The 27,600-nt window shown below is 38.0% G+C and overlaps 2 pseudogenes; both read right to left on the bottom strand.

The window, feature by feature from the left end:
• Window positions 1–1,272: 1,272 nt before the first annotated feature.
• On the bottom strand, window positions 1,273–3,426 carry LOC114624180 (annotated as a pseudogene).
• A 1,589-nt stretch (window positions 3,427–5,015) lies between these two features.
• On the bottom strand, window positions 5,016–26,826 carry LOC114624307 (annotated as a pseudogene).
• Between the last annotated feature and the right edge of the window lie 774 nt (window positions 26,827–27,600).

The following is a 27,600-nucleotide window of genomic DNA, read 5'->3' as shown; positions in this document are numbered from 1 at the left end:
TTAACCCAGAATTGCTTCTGTCTAAAGCAAACACAGGGACAAAGAGTGGAGCAGAGACTAAAGGAAAGGCCATCAAAAGACTGCCCCACCTGGGGATTTATCCAACATGCAGACACCAAACCTAGACAATATTGTGGATGCCAAGAAGTGCTTGCTGACAGGAGCCTGATACAGTTGTCTCCTGAGAGACTCTGCCAGATCCTGAGCAATACAGATGAGGATGCTTACAGCCAACCATTGGACTGAGCACAGGGACCACAGTAAAGCAGTTAGAGGAAGGACTGATGGAGGTGAAGAGGACTTTTCTGGTATCAGTGGGAGGGGAGGCCCTTGGTTCTGTGAAGGCTTGATTCCCCAGTGTAGAGGAATTCTAGGGTGGTGAGATGGGAGTAGGTGGGTGGGGGAGCATCCTCATAGAAGCAGAGTAAGGGGTAATGAAATAGGAGGTCCGCAGAGGAGAAACCAGGAAAGGGGATAACACTTGAAATGTAAATAAAATATTCAATTAAAAAATTAAAAAAATAAAATTCTATAAAGTTCAATTAGCAAATTATCTATTTTCTGTATGTGACCTCATTTATTCTCTGGACCTACCCTAAAATGAATGTTTTCCATGACCATAAATATGTTCCAAGCCTATTTCTCTTTCTTTTTTTTTTCCCAAAAAACCAAGGTTTATTTAAAGAACAGAACAAAACAAAATACTACCAGGATTTTAAAACCAGGAAATGAGGACCAGGAGACAAAGGCTGCTTTGACAATTAGCCTGATTTTATACATTAAAAACAAAAACAAACCCTGAAAGGAAACAGGGGAGCAAACAGAAAAACAGAACCGAGGCTGTGCAGCACTGTGGTCTCTTACGCGCCTCATGGCTACCAGAGCACACGAGTTCCACACAGACACTATGCATACTTACAATCAGTTTATTTACAAAAGCATCTTTTCAATAAAGATGACTGGCCCAGAAATCAAGCAAGGAGGCAGCATCCCAAACGCACACCCAAGCCTTGATCTGGAGGCTCTTGTACAAGAAGCAGGCTGGTCATGGTCTGCCCAGAATTCCTTAATAATGATGGCTTGTCTCCAAAATGTCCCTTATTGCTGTGGAATGTTCCATTTATACTACACAGTCCAGAACCAACAGTAATCAAGAAGGAAGTGTCAGGTTTGTGGGAATATATCTGTCCCACACTATCTATGTGCAATGCAATGCAGTGATTAAAGTGTATAAGGGGGAAAAAGCAGAACAAAATCTGGGGTCTTACTGACTCACAAGGTCTCACGCACTGGCAGAGTGCCTGAATCATTCAACTGCTCATTCCCTGCCTGAGATGGCAGTCTGTCTTCCCCCCTCATCTTTCAATGTTTCTTCTTCGTTATTAGCCGACTGCTCAGCTTCCAACTGTTCAGAGCATTGTTTTACACAGTCCAAATTAGCTTGATCATTTTTGGAGGTGCTTTTCTGAGAAACATCTTCCTCATTTTTGTTCCTATCCTGCATATGGTTGAGGCCAGCAGCTCTGCCCTGAGGGTTCTCACACATCTCACAGTAAGGAAGGCCTGGGTCATTGAGGAATGTGCAGAAGCCACACTGCCACCCCTTCTCAGGAAGGGCTGCGGAGGCCAATGGGGACTTAATGTCATGGACACCTTCCATGGATGTGGCTTTGGCTCGCAAGGATGGTCTTTCCTCCAGTGCACTGCTATGGTCCTGGGTGCTCAGGGACTTCAACCTTTTAGCTTCAGGTTCAAACCCATTTTTGTCAGCAGTGTCATCACTTGTAGCCATTTTTCTAGGATCTGAGGCCACTGTTGTCTTCTCCTTGAATGCTTCTGACTCATCACAGGATGTTTCCAACTGTCTCTTTTTCGGTTTTGGTAAGAAGAATGATCGAATATCATGCTGTTTTTCTTTTTCAAAGTGAGTAAACACAGTGTCGTTGAGCTCTTCAAAACTGTCACTTGGGGTCCATGCTTCAGCAAACTGCAGAAAACCCCACTTTTCCTTGTCATCTTCTGTAGCCTGGAGTTTCTCCTTCCTGCCATTCAGTGTGCTCCCTGTGACCTGAGCCTTTCGATTCAGCATCGCCCACATTAGGCTGTCCAGAGTACCGTTTGCAATAAGGTAGTGAATATTCACAGAGCTGCACTGTCCAATTCGGTGAGCACGGTCTTCAGCCTGCTTGATATGCCCAAGGTCCCAGTACAACTCAGCAAAGACAACGTGACTTGCAGCGGTAAACATTAAACCCTGGCCAGCAGCCTGAATGCTCAGGATAGCCACATGGGTATCGAGGTCCTTCTGAAATTGATTAACCAGACGAATTCTATCTATCCTGATGTAACGAGCCTTGCTTTCGATGACTGCTTCTGTGCAAGCTTGAAGCATACTTAAATGATGAGCAAAAACCAGAAATTTAAGGGAGTCATTCTGAAGCAACATCTTAATATAGTCCTTCACTGCACCTGCCTTGGCAATTGTAGTCTGTTTAAACATGCGTGTTATCAACCCCATAACCGTCTCCATGGCACCTGAATTTGGAGCTCTCATTAATTTCTGCCATTCTTCAAAGCTGGCATTCAGTTCCTTGACAGCTGCTGGTGGAAGGTCAAAAGGAATGCGCTGTCTGACTTTCGGAGGCAGCTGGCTTAAAACTTCACTCTTTAGTCTTCTGATCATTATGTCATTTAGTAGCTGGTGAAGTTCACTAAGGTTTGATGCCCCTCTACAATCCCACTGACGCCTTTTACCAAAGTTTCTGACAGGTGCATTGCAGTATCTTTTAGCATACTTGATCCAAGTTCCAAATTTTTGTGGGAAAAGAGCCTCAATCTGCATGAAAAGCTCCTCAGGTCTTCCCAGAGCTGGGGTTCCTGTAAGAAGAATGGCTCTCCTGGCCTTCTGCACCATGGGCAGGAGAATCTTGCTGCGGGCAGCAATTCATTCGTCCACTATCACAACTCTGAAGTTCTAGCTGTTCAGTGCATCCAGCAAAGTCTCTGCATCTGTGGTTAAGAGACCACAGCCCAGAATTGTCCCTCTGCTGGTCGGTATTCTCCCCGTGTCAGCTTTGTTCATGATGACATTGATCTCCTCTGGCTCCAGCTCTGGGATCCACTTTTCTAGCTCTTCTATTCAAAGGTATCTGACAGATGAAGGGACAACTATCAGCAGGGGCCACTCCTCTTTGTAGAAGTAAGCAATTGCAATCGAATCGCCTGGATTGTCTTTCCTAGACCCATTTCATCAGCCACCATACACCTGCCATCTCTTCTGAGGGCAAAAACTATGCCATCTTTTTGGAATGGAAGCAGTTTGGTTCTAAGCTTGTCCGGTAAAAAGTCCAGCTGTGTATATGATTCGTTTGTTAAACAAGAAATCTGAGGTGTGGGAGCCTTCTTTTTGTTAGCAGCTGTAGGCATGGTGATCCTTTCTGTGCACTATTCAACCCTTTAAGTCTGGTATATTCACCACTAGTTTAAGTGTTCAATAAATATTTACGAGAAAAGTTGTAAGACAAAGTCGCCATGAAAATGATGGAAGAGACTTTGAGAGGCATCAGTCTTGGGGTGATCAATCTGACATGACTCGTTTGGTAACTTTACTAGGTTGTGAATCTTTTTGATGATGTCTTTTCATCATTGGAGTACTGCAGGTGTCACTTGGTCGCCACTTAATATGATGAATGGGTTACTCAACGGAAGAATGGCAACAGGACCATTCCATTATTCTAACGGTCCTGAGTTTTCTTCCATCAAAAGCAACTTCTGGAGATCTGTAGCCCAGGCTGTGAACTCGTTGCGACCTTTCAGCTTCCGGCTGTTACAGGCATCAACCACCACGCCCGACTCTTACCCACTCTTTTCTTATAGCACAATTAAAATACTATCAATTTTCTATCTCTTGTCCTACACAGACTGCCAAAACTGCAGCACTTGCTTCGTAATCTTCAACTCCCGCCAACCTTTTTGCAAGCGTCTTCAGCTAAGCGGAAGTGACACTAAACGGATGCCCTAGAAAGTGGGAGAGTTCGAATACCAGCACTCTAAAACACTGTAGTGTCTTGAGAAAACTCCCAACCCTTTTACATTCTCGTTCCTTCGGTGAGGCGAAAAGATCTGACTAGAACTTTGAGATTTCATTCTCAACTCCAAATTATTTAAAACTTTCTTCTTTCTCATCTGGACAAGGAGGGTGCACTATATCCTTATTTCTCTTTCTAGTGCAATCTATGTGCTTCAGACACATTAAGGTTTGCAGAACATTTTTTGCAGCTTTCTTATTCTGCAAGAGGCTTAAAATTAATTAAATCAATTCAGGATTTCTAAAAATCATTATCTGTAATTATGGAATCATCAATTTGTTTAACCAGCATTATTACATAAAGTACATCTTCATACTGATTCTGAAAAAATCCTGCCCAACAGTGTGGGTGACTGCCCAAGAAAATATAGGCAGAGAGGTTTTTACCATGCCATGCCCAATAGATGAGAAATATAGCATGGAAAAGCATATCAGGTAGAATTAATCCTTGTAGGAAATCTCTGTGGTCCTTGCCTTTTCAGAGCATACCCATTGCAGCCAGTCAAAATGTGGGTCATCTCCAGAAAGCTCACTTGCTTGCCACAGCCTTTCATGCATGGTTCCTGCCACTACACCCTCTTGGAAGTGGGGCAGGCATAGACTTGGGGGAAGGGTGCAGGCATTTTCCAGTATGAATTCCATATGTGTATGTGTGTTTATGTATGCATGTATATATAACTAAAAAGCTCATCATCCTGCCTTCCCTTTTCTGACAAACTCAGTTCCCTAACTTTCTTCTTGGAATCTGTCTATCTGTCTTTTGTACCCTTGGCTGTAACAGGCATGATTGCCAGCTACTTTTTCTCACTCTATTTATTTCACAGGAAAAGCAATGGAATGGAGTAGAAGCAAATGATCCTAGCATAAATCCTGAATGAGATTTTTCTGTTATCTTGATGTTTGACCAGTGACCAATTCCTGGAGTTCCTTAAAACTGAGTCACTTTAATAATAACATCTTTCTCTTTTCCTTGTCTTGAACTTTTCCACCTAGAACATATAAAACAAATGCAACAAACATTTTTTAAAAATAGAAAGGACAGAGGGAATAAAGGCATTTTTAAAGAGCAAACTCATCATTCACTCACCAGAGTTTGAAACATTCACAATCCTATCAAAGTATTCACATAAATCTGGGGAAATAAAAAACAACTCCTTCCAAGTAACATTTGTAAATCAGCAATTGCACTTACTACCTTAGTAGTCATAGCCCTCTTCAAGGAGGTTTGAAGGAAAAATAGTGCAGGAAATACACCAAAATGTAAAAACCCTCTTCACTCTTTTCTGTTTCATGATCTCATTATTGGACATGTCCTTCTTTCTGTCCAGAACTTTTCATACTTAGTGAAGTTGAGATAGTCTGAATCTCCTAGCAAAAATGAGAGTCCTTCCCTCAGATTCCCTGTCATCTGTGGCAGGTTCTCTAGTTGTGTATGGAATTTCATCTAAGTTATTCAGTGATCATGGTGGACAGTCAATCCTCCAGAATATTAGTTTCAGATAGCTCATCAGCACTCAGTGGGTTGACAGGTGAGTCTGAAGGATGAAATACCATTTGCATTCTTGTGAGATATAAAGAAGAGTATCAATTTTAAGAGAAAGCTCATTGTATAGAGTGCTTGCTGCACCAGAAGGAAGTCCTGATTCAAATCCTAGGAACTCGTATAAAAAGCTAGGCAAAGGCACACATGCTTCTATCCCCTGTCTGTGGGAAGAAGAGTCTCAGTGCTTCTTTTTGTTCTCCATACCAAATCAGACTCATCAATAATATCCCCAAAATGAAAAATGGAGAGTATGAGAGTCAAATATCATATTATCTTCTTTGGACATGCTCTACATACATACATGTGCCACACATGGGCCAAGTTAACTTATACACTTCATGTGTTTTTTCATGAAGGTAAAATAGGCAGTAAACATGATTTTGTCTACTTATCAATAAATCTTTGTTTATCTTAGTAGAGATTGTCTTTTATGTCTAGAGAGACCCAAGGTCATTTGAATTTACTTTATGAGGGGATACATTGTGTTTCTATTCCAAACACAATGATCACATGGAGAAAAGCCTAATGTCTGACAGCTTGGAAAGAGATAATCTGAGTGCTATTTCACTTTCTACATCACAGGACTTGATGCAGAATCCCTTTAAGGGGACAATAGAGATTTTACTCACCCATTTTCCACATCTTGGATGGAGTCAGGCAGAGGCTGATTCTTGGTTTCAGGAAGGAGAAAGGGAAGAAGGCCACCAAGGATGGAGAGGACTCCATAGATGATCCAGGGTAAGGAGGCAGAGTACACCATGAAGATCATAATAAGGGGAGCCAGGGATGCCCCCAAACCACCAAAAATTCCAATGACTCCTAATGCTGTTGCCCTAAGAATACAAACTAGAATTCAGAAAAGAATCTAGCAAATGTGAACTCATGGCATTGCTACTCAGCATCTTGTGTTAATCATGTTCGACATCCTTATCCATCAGGGAAATACAGACTAAATCTACTTTTTGGTTCCATCTCACACCTGTCAGCATGGATTAGATAAAATCACAAGTCATAGTTCATGCTGGTGAGGATGTAGAGCAAGAGGAACACTCCATGCTAGTGGAAGTGCAAACTTATAGAGCCACTATATAAATCAATATGGCAGTTTGTCAGAAAATTTGGTATAGATCTACCTCAAGACTCTGCTATAACACTCCTGGGCATATATACAAAGGATGATCTTGCTCCTAACAGAAAGACACTTGCTCAAGTGTGTTTATAGTGACTTTCACAAAGTCACTATGAATAACCTAGATGTCTCTCAATTGAAGCATGGATAAAGAAAATCTAGTACATTTACACAATGGAGCATTATTCAATTATTAAAAACAACATCGTGAAATTGCCAGGCAAATAGATGGAATTAGAAAAAAAAGTCATCCTGAGTCAGGTAACTCAGATCCAAAAAGACAAACATCATATGTATACACTTATAAGGAGACATTAGCTCTTAATAAAAAATAAGAATCCTACAATCCACAGACCCAGAGAGGGTAAGTAGCAAGGAGGGATCCAGGGGAAATGCATGGATCTTCCTGGGAAGGGGAAATAGAATAGATTTTACAGGTTGACTGTGGCTGTGTGGGAATGGGAAAAGAAGGAATCAGATTCTGTTGGAGGGAAAATGGAGGGAGAGAATGCTGGGAGAGATGATTGAAATTTGGAGGCATTTTTAGGGCCACAGAAAAGATTAGTACAATAGACTCTCCCAAGCATCTTCAGTAGTGACCCTCACTAAGACTCCTAGTAATTGGGGATATGGAGACTGAACTGGGCATCTTCTATAACCAAGCAGGTTTTCCAGCAGTAGGCCTGCAACACCAACTCAGCTACAAAAACTTTGACCTTCAATGTGTCCTTCCTCCAAGTTGTACTGGGGTCCTGGTGGTGCAGAACTTGTGGGCCTGGCAACCAATGACTGGTCCAATTTGAAGTCCTTACCCTGAGAGGGAGCTCTTACCTCACACTGTCTAGATGGCCTGAAACCAGCGGCTAGACATGCCAGAAACCCAGTATAGAGTCAAATACAAGTGGGAAAAATTTCATGGAATGATTATTAATGATATTCTACTATCTATACACATAGATTTCTGCCTAGCCCAATTGACACCACATTAGCACAATAAAGCAGTTGATAGAAGCAGATACGGAGACCCACACTCATACTCTAAAACTTGGTAGAGCCAGCAGAACCTCATAGAAATAAGGGTTGGCTGGAGGAATGCAAGAAACAGAAGAATCAGGACAGCACAGGAACACAGTCCACAGAGTCAAGTAAGCAAGGTTATTAGGGGAATCACAAGGATGAAATGACAGTCACAGCTTCTGTATGGGTCTGAGCTAGGTCCCATTTGTACATGTTATAATTTTGTAGTTGAGTGTTGTTGTTGGACTCCTTAATTATGGAAGTGGGTGTGCTCTTTGGATTATTTCTCTTCTACTGACTTGTCTTGTCCAGGCTTGGTATGAGGATTGTGCCTAGTCTTATTATAACTTTTTGTGCAACGTTTGTTTGATATCCTTGGGAAGTTTGCACATTTTATGAAGGGAAACAGAGGAAGAGTGAATCTGGAGGAGAAATGATATTGTGAGAGAGGACTGAGAAGAGTAGAGGGATGGGAAACTGTGTTTGAGATATAATATATGAAATAATAAAAGAAAAATGAAGATTATTTGATGTTGCAAGTGTAAAATTGAATATGAAGTTCCATAGCTTCAGAATGGTTATTCTAACTATATAGAGGTTCATTGAGATGTATAGACTTTGGGTCTGGATAATTTTGTGAGTAATGTTTATTTTAATTGCAAGGATTATTTTTGTCATAAAATTTCTAATGTTGAAAAATTTAAAAAGTGTGGTATACACTGTCTGGAAATGTCAAGGAAAACTACTAGCAGGAAGAAATGGCTATTAGAATAGGTAATAGTGCCAAAAGGTGGATTAACAAAAAATTTTTTGAAAGTGTAGTAACTAAAGTTATTATACAAACTTTAAGATCTCTGCAGGGACATGCACACACACAGAGAGACACACAGACACACACACACACACACACACACACACAAATAAATTTGTGAGGGTAGAAAAGCAAGCAGATTGGAGAGCAGCAGGAATGGGTCATGAATAAGATATTGAGGGTGAATACATTATGGAATTAATAAAACAAGTTATAAAAACCCAATTAAAAATGGAAAGAACAGAAGTTCTTTCTTCTTAAGTTTTTCATAGCACTTAAGTTTTGGGTGATTCCAAATATTCATATAAAATATTTATTTGCTGTATACAACTGGTTCACAGCTTGACACAATGTATCTCAAAAAAAAATGCAAACTTCTGTTAAAGTTTGGCTATATTTGTTATTATTACAATTGATTGCTGTTGATCAGTACCCGGGTGTTCAAATTAAGTCATGTACCTTATCACCGTGGGGATCAGCTCGCTTGTATGTAGAACATTACTGTTAAAAATTGTAGAAGAATTTGCTCCTGCCAGTGTTGTCAAAACCACAAGGAGAGTCTGCATTTCTGTGGAAAGGAATGTCAGGGACAATGGTTATTCTGAGGTGTAGGAATTTATTTTCTGCTTACTAAGTGGGGAATATAGAGTTGAGAAACTGCACAGAGGTAAATATTCTTGGTGGCTAATAATTTAAGAAAGGTTACCTATCTATATGTACTGGTTTATAGAAGATCAACACTTGTGAGCCACTGCATTCATACGCTGAGGATTTCTGACATCACTTTCAAAGTAGAGAGCTTGGTGAGTCTAAGAGTCACTCATTGACTTTCATCTTTTCTACCCAGTATTTCATTGTCATTTACACAGAATGTAGGGCTATCATGGAGGAAATTACTGAGGACTCTGTACTCATTGGAATATTTTGCAGGGATGTGACATGGATAAGAATGGGGAAAGGTGACCAGGACCAGAATATATTCTATGTATGCATGCCTGAAATTGTCAAAAAAGAGTAAATTGCATGAAGACATAATAAAAATAAAAAATAGAAGTTGTATTTTTCTTGATACTTGCATTTTGAGTCGGTAAAATATTAATATGCGATATTTATGCATGTTCTTTGTGCAATATGACACAAGAGTGTCATGAAAAGACAGATATGGGCAAGCAGAGGTTGGCTTAATTTGAAATAATGTCTTAAGGCTCAAGAGTAAGGACTTTGAGGACCTCATTGGCCTTTTAATAGAAACATTTTCTACTCAGTGACAAAAGACTAATGAATGCTTCAAGCACTGGAAGATGCTTAGGGAAAAGGCAGAAAATGAGTATTTGATGACATCCTCCTGGGTTTCAACAAAGGTTGGGGTCTTGTACACATGCACTTAACTCCACAAGGTTAAATAATGGAGGTCCTGCTACCTAGACCATCTTTACTTCCTTGCACTTGGTTTGTACTTCAATACAAGTGGTCCTCATTGTCTTGATACAATGCTCCAGGCTACGGTTGTTCTTGAGGTGAGCCGAGAGTCACAAATACATTTATACAAATACTAGACTTTCACAAATTTAAACCAAACTTATTGACTTTTAGCTTTTCTTTCAGCATGTGAGTTGAAGAATGTTCCCTAAATGTTTGGTTACAAAAACTCTCTGGATGTATTTTGTTCCTCAAAATTAGAACCTGACAAATACTGAGGAAAGGGACTGGGTATTTCTTTCTTTTTATGTTAAGCTTTTTTTTCTCACCTTGAGGCACAGACACTATGCTCAGAATGAAGATTCCAAATAGGAAAGAGGAAAATAGTTGACTTTTTCTATGGCCAATGTGATTCAGTAAAAACATTGCAAGAACAGTGACTGGGATGGACACTACAGAAGTGAGACTTTGTATTAGGAAGACATTGCTTTGCAGGTGTTGGAGGTGGAGGTTGAAGCCAGTAATAGGTATTAATTGTACAAATCTATAAGAAAAAAGATGTGAGTCAAATCATATTGCTTAAAATTCATCTTTAAAGTAAAAAAATATGATTATTCCAAGAAGACAGTTTTAGTTGTGAAACTGTACAAGTCTATCTGTATTTTGGAGTATTTACCTGAGTGAAATCAATAATATCATTGTATCCTGAGTGTGCAATTACTTTTGGATTTTAAAGGACAGGTAGAGGATTTATGGAATGCATGATAGATTCCATCATTTTTTTTAGAGGTTTTAATCTCTAACTTGATCGTAGTCAATGTTATAACATTGTTTTTTAATTTAAAAAATATCTTGGTAATTATTTAGAGTCCCATACAAAATGTTTTGATGACAGTTTCCCTAATTTTTTTCTCATAACTTTAGTTTTACAATCTTACCACCCCTAGCTTCATGGCCACTTTTAAATTTAAAATAGAGTTTTTCATTCAATATATACTAATTAAAATTTCCTCTCTTTCAACTTCTCCCAGTTCTTCCCCATATTCCTTTTCATGTGGATCCCCAACCTTTCTGTCTTTTATTAGAAGACAAACAGGCATGTAAGAAATAATAATGAAATAAAGTAGTATTAAACAAAAGCTAGCCATAATCTGACAAAACAAACCGAAGAAAATAAAGCCAATTAGGAAAGTAAAAGAAACACATATACATTCAGAGACACACATGTTCACAGACACAGGCATCCCATCAAAACATACCACTGGAAACCAAAATATATGCAAATAACCTACTTGTAAGAGTGAAAAAAGTTGCTCTGACACAATATGATACAATATGAAAAAGAAAACAAAACCAAAGATGCCATTGAGTTATTTTCATGTTGGCCATCTAATGTTGAGAATGAGGTCTACCCTTAGACATGGTTTGTTTCTTTAGTGAGTTTTCCTTGGAGAAAATTAATTTTTTATTTGGAACTGAACTGTGTCCTCTCATGACCATAAATAACTGGGCCTTCCCCCATTTGAGGGGTATATTACAACTTTACATGTGTATATGCTCATTAAGATGTATACACTTGTGTAATTTTTTTCCTTTCAAATGCAAACAGACAAGTAGGGAATTCCCTGTGAAGCCTACCTCAAAAGGCACAGGAGAAACATGCGCTTTCGCAAGTTGGGTGTATGGAACAAGTCACGTAGAGAAGGTTTTGTTTGTGCTATTGCCAGCTCTTCCTTCATAGTGGCTCTTATGACCTTTAGAAATAGCATAAAGAAACTATTTAGTTTTCACAAAACAGTACGAATTTTGATGCATACCAAACAGTAACAGAATACTATTTATAACTATCACTACTTATTACTTTTCTCTAGTGAAAAATAGAGATATCAAGGAACATGGTGAAGAACAGAGGGTGATGAGTGCCTATGCTGAACTAGGTTTTGTTTCTGTATTCTAAGACCCAAGCCCAGAGCTGGCCCTTCTACTTTTAGGGTGGATGTTCCATCAGTTAATGTAATCATAATCCCACAGAGAGATGTCCAGAGGCTAAACTAAACTAAGTAACCCCTCACAAATGTTCCTAGAAGTTGTCTTGTAGCTGATTCTTGATCCTGTTGAATTGACAATTAATGTTAACCATCATAGATCTACTTCTTGTCAACTTATCACTCAAATATGTGACCTTTGAGCCATAACCTTCCACCACTTATATGATATGTAATATCATTTGACAATCCAAAGTGTAATCTAAGACTTACTAGAAATTCAGGGGCATCCTTCTTTGTTTTCAGGGCCCTGTCAAATACTCCATTAGTTTGAAAATCAATAAAATATGCCCACTATGCCTTTCTTTTCATAACTCAAGCTTTAATATAATAGAACTAGATGGTATACTTCTAGTATTCAAAGGTAGAGAAAAATGTTTCCGTTTTGAAAGGTAAGAGTGTAATATCCAATAAATTACTGGATCTATATAATAATGAAACACATCAACGAAAACATTAACTACTGGTGGCAATGTTTGGCATCCAGGTCTTATATGTAATCTTCTGAACACCAAAAGAACTAAGTAGTCTTTCAATATTTTTGCTCATGATCATAGATTAATGCTCATGCCAGCCTCAATAAAAAATAGATTTTGTATTTGGTGGGTGGCAGTCACTGAAGACACAATTGGTCATAGTAATGAGAACAAGTAATTATCCAGTGATCATCTCTTACTGAGCAATCTTTATCATCCTTTTCAAGGGTACAGAAAAAAAATAATGGTAAAGGGGAATTGCAGAATGTAAGATCCAGATAAAGTGTTGAAAAAAAAAAGCATGAATATGTCTAACAGACATGCCATGGACATTGTACTCTTGAGTTTTCAGCAGCTGTTGAAGACCTGCCTAAGAGTATGCCAGTCAATATACAATTTTGAAAGTAGATGGTATATCGACAGAAGAACCTATGATCTTTATTCTGTGTTTGACAAACTGTACAGGTGGCCATTGTTCGTTGTCAAGGTCTACAAAGCTATACTTCCACCTGGCATTATATAGGTAGTTAATTTTTGCTGAGGGAGAGATGAACGGTTTCTTCAGTAGTATACCTATGTGTAAGTTGTCCATGTTCTTGTAAATAAATCCTTTATATATTTCTGTAAGTGATCTTAATTAAACATATTAGGTCACAAAAAGAAGATACAAAATGAGAGACTAGAGGACTAGAAAGTAGAAAGACTATGAGACTCAACAGGCGTGGTAATGTAATGAAAGGGTATATGTGAAGCAACACATTTTATGTATGTATACCTCATCTATAAGAAAATGTTTAAATGTGAAAGATACCATAAAAGAAGGGATTTTACAAAGTCCTCTTGGAGTGAAAGAACTGTGATATTTTGGATACTAACTCATAAGCATGTCAAGATTGTGTAACTTTCTTTTGTGTCACAAACAGCTCTCATTATGCTCACCTCCATTTTTAGAATATCTGCAGAATTTTTTATTCCATTCTTGCATGCAACTTTTCTAAGTTCCCGTAAGCCCTTCTGGGGTTTGTTGGTCACAATCAGCCACCGAGCTGACTCTGATACCCACCTCCTCAAGAATATGTGGACATAAATTCTCAAGAAGTAATTTTCTACACCAAATTTATTCTTGCACTGTTTTATTTTTAATCTAATCCCTACCAGTAATCCAGTTAAAACAGAAAATTTTAATCTTTTGTCAAGAGATACATTGCCTCTTGAAAAAAGAAAATGATTCAGCAATGCAATGTATATGGATCTCTGGAATGCAGACCTGTAACCACATTGGTCCATTGGTCTGTCACCCTAATATATATATATATATTTCTTGGACACTTCTGCAGACAATTGCCAAGTTTCTTGTTATATTGTAAAGAAATTTCACTTATCATGTATCCTTCCCTAAATTAATAATCCATGAATAAATTTTGTTCACTGATTATATTATACAGAGGAAAAAAGATACCATAGACATGTTTTTGAGACATGACATGAGTGATAAACATAATAATTTATAGAGACTGTGACAAATGCATTCTTATGTTTTGATTCCATGGATGTGGTCACCCCACAATTTCAAAATATAGAGGAGAAAAAGAAAGCTCATACCTTGTGGGTATAAGAAGGAAAAATATTGGCACAGATATTGCCAGCTGGAGGTGGTGCCAGTTTCAAAATGCAAATGCCAGACCTGACAGTATAAGGCCTCCAAATTGTTGAGAACATAATAATAGTGTGGTCACCAAGGCTTTAGATTCAGGGCTTGTCCATTCTAACACTGAAAGAAAAACAACAAATCTTGACTTTCAACAAAATTGGGAAGGACATCTGCATCAAGTGAAAGTTTGGACAATGTCTATCAAAAGCTTTGACTTACTGAGCAAACAACTGTTTGAGTTTATGGGTAAGATACAAAGCCCTGTTAGGAATCGAAGTAAGCAGTAGATGAGGAAGCTGGGAGCCAAAGCTGTACAGGTCGCAGTGATGGCCATTTGCAGTAAAGCACATCTGAAAAGTAACTTCCTCCCAAACCTGAGGAAAAGATAAGGATTCTATTAGGGAAACAATGTAGTTGTTAAAAATAACAAAGAGGCAACAATTTGTCTCAACCCCATGTTTAACTCTTCTCATCTTTCTAAACCATGTTTTGCCATCTTGTCTTTAGCACCATTTTTGAAATCCTCCATGTCTAGTAAGATGTTAGTTCTATACCAAAACAGTACATGGACTTTAAAACCCTAACAGAAGAGTCTGTGTCTAGAGATTATTAATTTCAAATGCACACTTAGAGAAACACAATTTTCAATGACTACATTTTAAAAATTATTAATTAGTTAATTAATTAACTTTACATTCTGATTTCAGCTTCCCCATCTCCTCTCCTCCAAGTCCCTCCCTCTCTGCTTCTCTTTCCCCAACCCTCCTGTCCTCCCTTTCTCCTCAGAAAAGAGGAGTTCTTCAAGTTGCTATAAGACTAGGTGCATCTCATATTGTAGCTAGGCAAGGCAGCCCAGTTAGGGGAAAGTGACCAAAGGCAGGCAACAAAGTGAGAGACAGCCCCTGCTCCTGCTGTTAGAAGTCCCACATGAAGACCAAGCTGCACAACTGGTACATATGTGCACAGGCCCTCCATCCATCCCATGCATATGGTCTGTTTGGTGGTTCAGTTTCTGTGAGCCTCTATGAGCAAAGGTTAGTTGATTCTGTGGATTTTCTTGTGGTTTTCTTGAACTCTTTGGCTCTTTCAGTTCTTTGTCTGTCTCTTCCACAGGATTCCCCAAGCTCCACCTAATGTTTGGCTGTATGTCTGCATCTGTTCCCATCAGGTGCTGGGTAAGCCTCTCATAGGACAGTTATACCAGTCACCTGCCTGCAAGTTCAGTTGAATATCACTAATTGTGTAAGGGATGGGTTATCTCTCATAGCATGAGTCTCAAGCTTGGTCAGTCATTGATTAGCCTTTCCCTCAATTTCTGCTCCATCTTTACCCCTGCACCTCTTGTAGGAATGACAAATCATGGGTTGAAGGTTTTGTGGTTGGGTTGGTTCCCCATCCCTCCATTAGAAGTCTTCTCTGGTTACCAGAGATGGCCATTTCAGTTTTCATGTCCCTAATTGCTAGGAGTCTTAGCTAGGGTCACCCTCATAGATTATTGAGAGTTCCCATTGCTCTAGGTTTCTAGCTCATCCAAGAGGTGCCCTCTCACTGATTCCAGTTCTCTCTCCCTGTACTTTTTCTCTACCCTCCCCCACTAGTATTTACCTGTTCCCTTCAACACACCCCTCACCCAGTTACCTACCTAAATCCACCACTGATGTCTATTCTATTTCCCATACTCAGTGAAATTCAAGCATCTCTCCCATGGGCCCTCCTTGTTACTTTGATTCTTTGGGTTTGTGAATTGCAGCATGGTTATTTACAGTTAATATCTACTTATAAGTGAGTACATATAATGTTTGTCTCTCTGGGTCTGGATTACCTCAGTAAGGATTATCTTTTCTAGTTCCACCCACTTGTGTGCAAATTAAAAGATGTCATTGTTTTTGATAACTGAGTAATATTCCATTTTGTAAATTATCACCTTTTCCTTATTCATTCTTCAGATGAAGGACATCTAGGTTGTTCCCACTTTTGGACTGTTATGAAAAAGGTACTATAAACATAATTGAGCAAGTGTCCCTGTGGTTAAGTGGACCATATTTTGGGTATATGCCCCGTGGGTGTTATAGCTGGGTCTTGGTGTAGAAATAGTCCCAATTTTCTGAGAGAATGACAAACTGATTCCCAAAGTGATTGTACAAGTGTGTATTCACCAGCAATGATCCCTTGCTCCAAATCCTTGCCAGCATGCACTGTTCCTTGAGTTTTTGATGTTAGCCATTTTTCTGGGTGTAAGATGGGATTTCAGAGTTATTGTGACTTGCATTTCCCTGATGACTAAGGATGCTAAACATTTCTCTTAGTGATTCTCAGCCATTAAAGATTTCTCTGTTGAGAATTTTCTGTTTAGGCTGGTACCACATTTATTTTATTTTTAAAAATCTATTTATTTACTTATTTATTTTTAATATGGTATTTTTATTAGATATTTTATTTATTTATACTTCAGATGTCATCTCTTTTCCCAATTTCCCTTCTCTAGAACCCCCTATCTCATCCCCCTCCCTCCTTTCTGCTTTTATACCATTTTAATTACATGCAAGTATTAAGGTCAGTTCTAGGTTGAGGGACTAGCAGTACAATAGATGCAAATAGTCAAGGAACAAGCAAGATAATAAACACAAATAGTCAAAGAACAAGCAAGCAAGGCACTAAACACAATTTTGTGAATACTCCCATGATCACTGTTTCTAAGTGCTTATCAGAATGACTGAAATATCTGAGCCAATTTCCCTGTGCTAGTCCAAAGTCATTTTTATGTCTGAAGCCTATTTCCTTATTCTAGCCTAATATTTAGATTCCTGTCTGAAATTACTTCATTGTTCTAGCCTAATGTCAGATTCCTGCCTGAAGCCCACTTCCTTGTCCTTGGCTAATATCATATTCCTGCCAAGCAGCCCATTTCCTTATCCTTGGCCCATCTCAGCTTCTTGCCAAGCAGCCCCAAAGGCTCTCTAGCTCTCCCCCTTTTTCATTTCATTAACAAGACTGAGTCTGTCTTAGGTCATTCTGACAAGAATACCTTCCTTACACATCATGGAATATTCATTATGAAAAGCAATGCACTTCTGTCTTAGGTTGGTAAGACTCTGTGCAGAATCTTACCCAACCTTGGCTTGCTAGCCTGTTAAATTAATAACTCTATCTAGGGGTCCATTTTCAGCTTCAAGCCATGTACTTTGGCTGCCAACATGTTGATATTGTTAAAGACAAGCTTTAATATGATGGACAGGAATAAAATTATTTCCAGGACAAAAAGGGCTAGCATGATCAAGCTATATATGCTATTCTTGAAGCTTGACCAAAATAGAAATACTGACCTCAGGCCATGGGTAATTTAATCAGCAGTTTCTACCACATCAATGCTCAGCAGAGCAGCATTCTTGAAGTTCATAAACTCATTATGTAAAGTTAAAACATCAAGAGAGGTGTTAAAATTATGTCAAATATCCTACAAGTGTCTTTAAACTTTTTCCTAATTATAATGACTACCTCTGTAAATTTTGGACCTATCATGAATCCAATAGTATTTGGCATGTCACTTGAGATGTCTCCTCACCCTTAAATTCTGAATCTCCTTCCAATAATTTGAATAGGATAGAGAACATCAGCCTGTTCTTCCAAATGCCTATCTAAATCCTCTTGTATATTCAACACATTAGTAACATTTTTTGCTAAATGATTAACAAAAGTAGCTGTCTTAACTTCTTGTGTCAAAACAATTGCAGAAGCAGTGGTGTTAGCAACTGATGCAATTAAAGCTGTTATACCAGTAATAATCAAGCCCATTTAAAAAAATTGGATTATTTGTTTTATTGATGTTGAGTTTCTTCAGTTGTTTATATATTTTGAATATCAGTCATTTTTCAGAGTTAGGTTAGGGTTGGTGAAAATCCTTTCCCACTCTGTAGGCCGTGGTTTTGTCTTTTGATGAAGTCCTTTGCCTTACAGAAACTTTTCAGTTTCATGAAGTCCCATTTGTTAATTGTTTATCTTAGTGTTTACACTATTGGTATTCTCTTCAAGAAATTGTCTCCCAAGCCAATGCATTCATGACTATTCCCCACTTCCTCTTCTATCATTTTCAGTGTATCTGGTTTATGGTATGATCTTTGATCCACTCGGGCTTGAGTTTTGTTCAGGGTGATAGAAATGAATCTATTCTTACTCTTCTACATGTCAATATCCAGTTGTACCAGCACCATATGGTGAAGGTATTTTATTTTTTCTTTTGTATATTTCTGGCTTTGTTATTAAAAAATCAGGTATCCATAGGTATGTACACTTATGTCTATATGTTTTTAATTTGATGCTATGGATCAACCTGTCTGTTTTTATGTAATTAGCATGCTGTTTTTACTAGTAATGCTCTATAGTGCACCTTGCAATTGGGGATGGTGATACCTCCAGAGGTTCTTTCATTATAAAGAATTTCGTTTTTTTGCTATCCTGGGTGTTTGTTTTGTGTATGTAGTTGTATGTTGTTTTTTCAAGGTCTATAAAAAATTGTGGTGGAATTTTGATAGTAATTTCATTGAATATGTAGATGGATTAGTAAGATGGCTATTTTTACTATGCTAATCGCACCTATTCATAACTATGAGATATCTTTTCATCTTCTGATGTCTTCTTCACTTTTCTGGTTGGAGAAGGCATGGCCTTGTTGGAGAAGTGTATTTTTGATGGGCTTTGAGATTTTAGAAGTTCAAGCCAAACTCAGTGTCTCTGTCTTGTGGCTGTCTCTGGATCCAGATGTAGAATTCTTAGGTACATCTCCAGCAGCATGTCTGTATGCATGCCTCCATGCTTCCTGCCATGATAATGGACTTAACCTCTTAACTGTAAGCTTGATACAATTAAATGTTTTCCTTTAAAAGAGTTGCCTTCATCATGATATATTTTCTTATCAATAGAAAGCCTACGACAGAAGTTTGTAACATGAATTGGGCATTGCTGTGATAGGCCTAATCATGGTTCTTATTGCTAGAAGATACATATTGGGACTTAGATTAGAAAAGCACTGGGATGCTCTAGGTGTGGAAGCTTAATGGCTCATACTAGGAGAAGCATGGAAGACAGAGTTGTTGATTGTGATTTGAACTGTTGGAGGCCATCTCAAGAGGTTTCAGGAAAGAAGACTATTAGTAAATGACCTAGTGATAACTCTAGTGATATTTTGGTGACAAATGTGGCTGATTTCTGCCCTTGCCCAAAAAATATACCTGAGACTATACTGAACAGGTATGGATTAATAATTATGGCAGAGGAGATTTCCAGATAACCTCGTATTGATCATTTTGCTTGGTTATTATAGGCCCATCTTATGCAAATCTATAATGCAAAGGGACACTCTGGCAAGGAAAACCAACAAATGTACAGTTTGAGGAAGAAAGGAACACCAGGAAAGAGCTCAAAAAAGCCTGGCCTTAAATGGAATAAAGGCTATGGTGGCTTTAAGAAAGACACTACCCAGATAAGCTTCAAACTTATGAAAAGGAATTAATGAAAAGGCTAGGCCTGGTGTGTGGCAAACTCCATTTATCTCAGCACTTGAGAAGGAGAGGCAGACAGATATTTGAGTTTGAGGACAGCCTCATCTACAGAGCAAGTTTCAAGACATCCAAGCTTAGGCATTGAAGGAAACTACTGAAAAAGAAAAGTTTATGAAAATGTATTTAAACAACGGGGCATGTTCTAGCCTCAGCAAGCAGCACAACTTGGTAGATTTGGCCATGTGGTTCTGGCTTTTGCATCAAAAAATATAAGAAAGAGTTATGGAATTTCCCTCCACAACTAAGTAAAGTTGCTGAGTCCATGCATATGTTCGGGTATCCCTTAATGGAGGCCTAGAGAAGCCATTGTATAAAGCTGTGGAGGTGAAGCCTAGATTTCCTTAGATACCTCAAGATGATGGAGATGCCAGAATTATAGGATATCTGGTAAAAAGAGCAGCTAGTAGAGTGAACAAGGCCACAAAAAAGAAGTATGTTGCAGTCAACAAAACTAAAAGGTGTTGGAGATCTGAAGAGCTTTCATATCAGACATGGAGTTATAGAATTTGAAGTTTGCTCAGCTAGTTTTTGACCATGTTTTAGTGCAGTAAAATAATTTACCCCATAAGCTCCTTTCCTCAATTTTGAAATGGTAATATATATTACCATTGTAGTTTAGAAGTGTGTGATTTGCTTTTTCCATTTGATTTTACATGGGATTACAGTTAAGGTATTAGATGATTCTCAGAAGAGACTTTGAACTTTGGACCTTTAAACATTGCTGATACTGTGATAGAGTATGAGGACTTTTTGAGTTGAACTAAGTGCAATTTGTATTATGATATTACTACAAGCCTATGGGAGACAGAGAATGAAATGTGTTGGTTTGAATAAAAATAGCCTCCATTGACCTATAGGAAGTGGTGCTATTATATTTGTGTTAGTTGAAATACATATTATTGGAGGAAGTATGTCACTAGGTGGTTGGCTTTGAGGTTTCAGTAGCTCAAGCCAGGCCTAGGAGATTTCTCTTGCTCCTGCCTGTGGATCCAGACATAGAAATCTCAGTTATCTCACAAGCATCATGTCTGCCTGCATGCTACCATGCCTTCTGCCATGGTGATAATGGTAGAAACTTCTGAGCTGTAAGCCAGCCCCAATTAAATGCTTTCCTTTATAAGAGTTGCCAAGGTTGTGGTGTCTCTGCATAGCAATAAACACCTTACCTATGACACATAACTTGTAGCTGCTGAAAACATTGATATGTAGAGAAAACTATAAAGAATAGACACTCACTTATCTGATAAGTGTCCACCTAAGAAAGTTCCTGTCAACATGCCAAACAAGAATATAAATTTAGCCACCAATTCAGTTCCTGAGATCCACACACCAGGTCCCACTGGAAGAAAAGAAAATCATCATGGCAGTCTGTCAATCAAATTTGTTCAATTTATTTAACATAAGCTTCCAGTTTCACTGTGCCAGCCCCCATCTTTGTCTCCAGCTTTCCTTTTCATCATTACCTGACTTTTTCCATTCAGTCACATCTTAAACAAACCTGTTTCCAAGAATCTTCTTATAATGCTGTAGGTTATATTTGTAACCTATGGCAAGAGATGCTCAGATGTCTCCACAACTGCATGATTTGATATTATTATTATTATTATTATTATTATTATTATCATTATCAATTGGATTGTTTACATCAGTGCACAGTTTCTTCAAAGTCTCACCACAGAGTAGATTCCAGATAAAGCCTGATTACTGTTTTTATTTTATTTACTTACTTGATACTTTTGGCAATACTGAGAATAGGACTTAGATCCTATGCACAAGTGGAGTGTACTAGCAATTACTCACATTCTGGTCTATAAAGAATATAAATTATTGAGAGTTTGTTTGTATTTTTGTGCAATGCCCAGTACTAAATCTTGGGCCTCACAAGAGCTGCAGCTACACTCTGTCATGAACCTACATTACTATGGTATGTATAACCATCTAGATATTTTAAATTTGCCATCAAAGCTGAATGATGCTGACCTGTCACAACACTTGAATACTTTACCTAAACTAACTTGACACACAAGAATTTCTTTTTCCTATTTATTCTTAGAAATTTTGTACATATCAACACTGCACTATGATAATATCCAACCTTTTTGTGTTCCACAACTTCCTCTAAGATGCCTGGGAACACCTCTCTCCAAACCTCATGTTCTTTTTCTTTTTGTCATATTTTACTGTTTGGTAAATGTTACCTATATGTGCATTGGGACATCAACTCCCAATAGATCCTCAGCTAGATAGGGCCTCCTAAGCTCTGTTCCATACTATGCTGGAGTTTTGATTGGCTTGATCTTGTGCTAGTCCTGAATAAATAATCACTGTTTCTGTGAGTAAACCCATAAGGAGGTTTCACCCTCTTTAAAATTCTTTGTTTTATTATTAAAAGAAATATAAACTAAACTATAATCATACTACTTCCTTTCTGTATGATTTGAGTAGGTTTTGTCTCCATAGACTCATGTGTTCAAAAGCCTTGTCCATAGGGAGTAGCACCATTAGGAGATGTGACAGTGTTTGTGTAGATTTGGCCTTGTAAGAGAAAGTGTTGCACTTTCTCTTGTACAGGGCTTGAGATATCCTATGCTCAAGCTATGCCCAATGTGGAGTACAGTCACCTTCTGCTGCCTGCAGATCAAAATCTAGAACTCTGAGCTCCTTCTCCAGCACCATTCCTACCTGCATGCCATCGTATTTCCCACCATGATGATAATGAATGGAACCTCTGAATTTTAAGTCAACTACACTTAAATGTTTTCCTGTTAGAATTTCTATGGTCATGATGTCTTCATCACAATAGAAGCCTAACTAAGGTAGAAGTCGGTCCCAGGGATTGGATTGCTTCTTTGAGAGGACTGACCATGATTTTCTTTGGAGGAACGTGCATTTTGGGACTTTGGATTATGGCACAGCCATATCTAATGGGAACAGTGATAGTCACAAAGCCAACACAGATGCTTGACATAGATCCAGCAAAACTGAGCCAAGTGATGCAATCAGTATTATACAGTCTTCCACTTTCTGTCATGATTGCCACTTGTTGCTTGGAGGTTTTAAAATTTTATTTATTTATTTATTTATTTATTTATTTATTTATTTATTTATTTATATTACATACCAACATCTACCAGCCTCTCTTCCAAGACCTCCCTCGGATAGCACCTCCACACATTCCTCCCTACCTTTCTCCTTTGAGAAGGTGGGTTGTACAACTTGGGATATTGAGATGATAAAAAATTTCTTATGAATCATTTGCATCTTCTCCCAGGAAAAATGCCTTTAAGCTTTCCCAAGAAAAGTACTGAGCATATTACCCCTCATTCTTTTATGGAGTTACTTTCATCTGGCCTACTTGGTGGTCTTCTTTACACCCTGAAGGTTGTGACTCAAAATAAAGATGCCAGAGATCTTATGAAGATCAGACTCCAAGATATTCTTGGAAAATATATATCCTGTACTTACTCAGAAACAAGGTAATCAGAACAAAGTAAACTTAAAAAGGAAAACAAGATTTGTTAGGCAAGAGAAGTTGAAAGTAAAAAAAAAGGAAAACAAGATTTGTTAGGCAAGAGGAGTTGGCAGCTGACTATATTAAAAAAAAAGCCTTTTCTTACTACACACTCTCCATTAAGAGTTAATAATACAATGCTCAAGGCATGAAAAATTTCCCATGCTGGCTTGGAGATTTTTTTACTGTCTAGTGTCCTTGAAATCACAAGATTTTTAAATCTTGGGTTATGGGATTGATGAGGGCAAATGATTGCAAAAGACAATTGTGTTCTGTTCTGTCATCATGTTTTCAATGATGACTATACTTATGAGCAAGAGGATGTTAAAATGCCTATCTGGGACAAAAATGATATGATCTATGTTTTGGAACAACATGAGTATATCCCTGTCTACTGAGTTCTAACAAAGAAGAACTCTGACTGTTAGTTAGTCTGGATGCAAAATTTTCCCAAAGCCTGACTCACTCCTCCTTTGCCAACCCCTTATATCCTCTATGGGAAATGGCCATTGTTAGGGCTGGCCCCCAGCAGGATTAGAAAAGCAAAAGAATACTTAAACAGTGCTTAGTTGAAGAAAATGATGCTGAAAGTGACTTGAACTGTGGGGATGTGACTCAGGTGGCTTTGTTAATATGTAGCCTAGAGACAGTTCTTGTAATAGTTTAATGAAGAATAAAGTTGCGTTTTGATCTTGTCAAAAGAGTCTTCTGAAGACTAAAGTGAAGAGATTTTGATTAATTCCATTGGCAAAGAAAAGCTCCAGTCTAGTATAGACTTTGTTGTGAAATTACTAGTGTTCAAATTTATGAAGAGCTTTTTGATGAAAAGAAGCAAGCTGATATGGGAAAAATGCAAAATGTATGGTTCAAGGAGAAAAGATGGATCAGGAAGTGAAATGGAACTAAATCCTGTGTTTAAGGAGAGAAACAGATTGAAGATATTAAGTGAAATAAAGGGCTTAATGACCTCAGGGCAAGATCCCACCCAGCTAAGCTTCCATCTTGTGAAAGAGAATTAAAGAACAGTTTAGGTCCAGACATTGTAGTACACTACTTAATCCCAGCACTCAGGAGACAGAGCCATGTAAATCTCTGAATTTATGGTCAACAATTTACAAGACAGATAATCTTAGGCAGTGAAGAAAATTATAGAAAACAGAAAGCTGGTGAATATGTGATTGAATGAGGGAACCATGTTATAGGTCTGGGAATCAGAAGAACTTGACAGGTTCAGCCATACAGTTATGGCTTTAGAGTCAAGGGTAGAAGAAAGGGTTATGGAAATTTCCCTCCTGAAACAAAGAAAGCTGCTGAGGTCAAATGTGTGACAGGGTGTTTCCATATGGAGGCCCAGAGTAGCCACTGTGTGTAGCTGTGAAAGGCTGTTATGTGAAACTGTCAAGGTAAAGCCCGGACGGCCTTGGAAAAACTAAGAGGTTAGAGATGCCAGAGTCATGGGATACTTGCTGAGGAAAGCTGCTAACATGGAGTGGAAACATCTTTGTATTCAACAAAGATGAAAAAATTTGGAGATCTGAAGAACATTTTTGTCATCAGATATAGGGTTTGGAGTTTGTCCAACTGGATTTTGGTCTTGCTTGGTCCAATATTTCCTCACTATGATTCTCTCTCTTGTTTTAAAAAAGTAATCTATATTCTCTGCCATTATATGTTAGAAATATGTGATCTGCCTTTTTAATTTTAATTTTATAGGGGATTACAATTAAGAAATTCGATGAGTCTCAGAAGAGATTTTGAATTTTGTACTTTTAAATGGTGTTAAGATTGTGAGGGTCTTTTCAAGTTGAAATGAATGTATTTTACATTATGTTATGGCTACAAGCCTATGAGGACAGGGAGAAGAATGTGGTAATTTTAATAGGTATGGTCCCCAAAGGCTCATGTGTTTGAATGCCCATACAGAGTAGCACCATAAGTAAGTGTGACTTTGTTGAAGAAGGTATAGCCTTGTTGGATAAAGAGTGTCATTGTGGGGTAGGCTTCGAAGAATTCTATGTTTAATCTATGCCAAGTGTGTTACACAGTGTCCTTCTACTGCCTGTGGATGAAGATATAGAATGCTCATCTCCTTCTCTAGAACCACGCTCTCCTGAATGCCTCAATGTTTTCTACCATGATGATAATGGACTAAACCTCTGAATTGTAATCCAGCCCCAATTAAATATTTTCCTTTATAATGGTTGCCATGGTCATGGTGTCTCTTCAAAACAACAACAACAACAAAAAACCCCTAACAAACATACCTTCTTTCCTTTTGTTCCTCCAATCTCTTATTCTAGCACTTCCCTGAAAGATTTATATTAAGTCTCATGGAAATTTACTGTCAAGTAAGCTAACTTGGAATTTTAAAAAGGAATTTGAAGGCAGATACAAAACCTAAGTGGATAATGCTGCTCCCAGAAGACCTTGGATATTAAGCAGAAATCCTAGTGCCAGGCACATACAATAACCTTGTATGAATTATTTGTTCAGAGAAGCCCCATAGATCTTTAAAACATAGGCTATTGCGATTGTTTGTAGTTACCTACTGTAACTAAATGTTAAGACCCTACTGCTGAAGATACCATATAATTTTTTTTTTTTTTTGCAGGACACAGAGAACAACAATGCTAAAACAGTCTATAAATGTTCTCCTGGTTGTGTACTTTTCATAGTGGCAGATGTTACTATATAGATTGTGGGTTAAGAAGAGATATCAGTGACCTTACTAAACATTTACCCCTCATACTACAACCTGCAAGAGAACTTGGCCGTTGATGCATTAATGACATAACTGTTAAAGGAAGGCAAATCATTTATGATTGGATCTGAAGCCTACTTCAGAGGAATAAAGTCATGCCTAATATTGTAAAGCCACTTAGAAGGCTTTAGCTTAGAAGAAGGTAGGCCTTGGGGGGTGAAATATACTTTTGGTATTTTGCTAAATGGTCCTGTTATAAAATTTCATTCTATGAACTGTGTTTTAATCTGAGGTCATCTCTTGAATGAAATCATTAGAAAAGTAAATCTTTATTTACATATAAAGTCACTAGAATCATTGAATATGACTCTTTTACTTAATAAAGCAATGACTATTTTCAAAGCATATATACTATTTTTAATATTGCTGAACTATCGTAATTAATTCCCTGAGGGTTATTATGATTCAAGCCACTTACCTCAGTCATAGTGGTGGAGAGAAAATTCCTTTGATCATACACCCAGCCATCCATACAGGGTTCTGTATCTGGTTTTGTCATATTGGAGAAAGATTCATTAAAATATAGAAGATGCCACTGTGGTTGAACAAAGCGACGACACTTCTCTGGCCTCAGGTTGGAGTCCAGTGGAATGGAGATCCTCAAGAGGTCATCTTGGCTTAGGATTCTACTCTTATTGTTAGAGTCAGTGTCATTGTCAAGAATGTGAACCCAACAGCGATGACCGAGGTTAGCTGCAGTGAAGTTTTCCAATATTGTATGAGGTGTCACAATGATATTGCAGATAAGAAAAAAAAGCCATCTGAAAGATTTGGAATCTTCCATGGCTTCCAACTAGATTCAGAAGATCCTGAAAAGCCATTGAGGCTGAATGACTGTCTTTAATGGGAAGTAAAAATTGTTATATGTAGGTAAGTATAAACTTTTAAACAAAGTTCTGTTTCAGATTAACACACTAAGTATAATTGATCTTGAGCTTTTAAAAAATGTGCCCTTCCTTACTTCACAACAAAGTCATAGAACTGCAATCTGTAGTGTTCTTGGCGCTAGGAAGGAACCTCTTTCCTACATAATGTCAACAACAAAAAATCCGAAAAAATGAACAGAAACTCCCAACTCTGCTTTTTAAAGAATCCAATCTGTAAACATTTGCTTCCCGAGAAACTTTGTGAACTGTCCCCCAGGGTCAGTTCTGGAAAATGATCTGTAAATTCCCCGAAAATTAACCAGAGTGAGTCTATTCCATGGCATGCAGTCTTTTGTAGAAGGTATAACTTATCAGAAACTACAATGAAGTAGTTTTCCTTTTCTATTGCTTAAAAGTATTTTGCCCAATCTTGAATTTGTTTAACAGTTACTGAAAAAAATCTGGAAATTAATAAAAGTGAACTATGGTCCAATTCTCCATCTCGACTACCTGACCTGATTTTGATCAGTTCATTTCTACTGTAAACAAACTATTTAAAGTTGTAGGAGGCCAGATAAAGATGGACTTAAAGGCATACCAATTCAAATTTTACACAGAAGTTTGATGATTCAGATAGCAAGTGTGAGGGTTTTTTGTGGTCTAATGCAGAATATTATCTCACTGAAAAAATACAGTAAGTGAAAATAAGTGTTTTAGATTTTACAGTTC

The sequence above is a fragment of the Grammomys surdaster genome, unplaced genomic scaffold (genome assembly GCF_004785775.1).
Source record: "Grammomys surdaster isolate TR1022 unplaced genomic scaffold, NIH_TR_1.0 205, whole genome shotgun sequence".
Taxonomy (NCBI): Eukaryota; Metazoa; Chordata; class Mammalia; order Rodentia; family Muridae; genus Grammomys; species Grammomys surdaster.
Note: the sequence above shows the minus strand (reverse complement) of the source record. Positions and strands in the feature narration are given on the sequence as shown.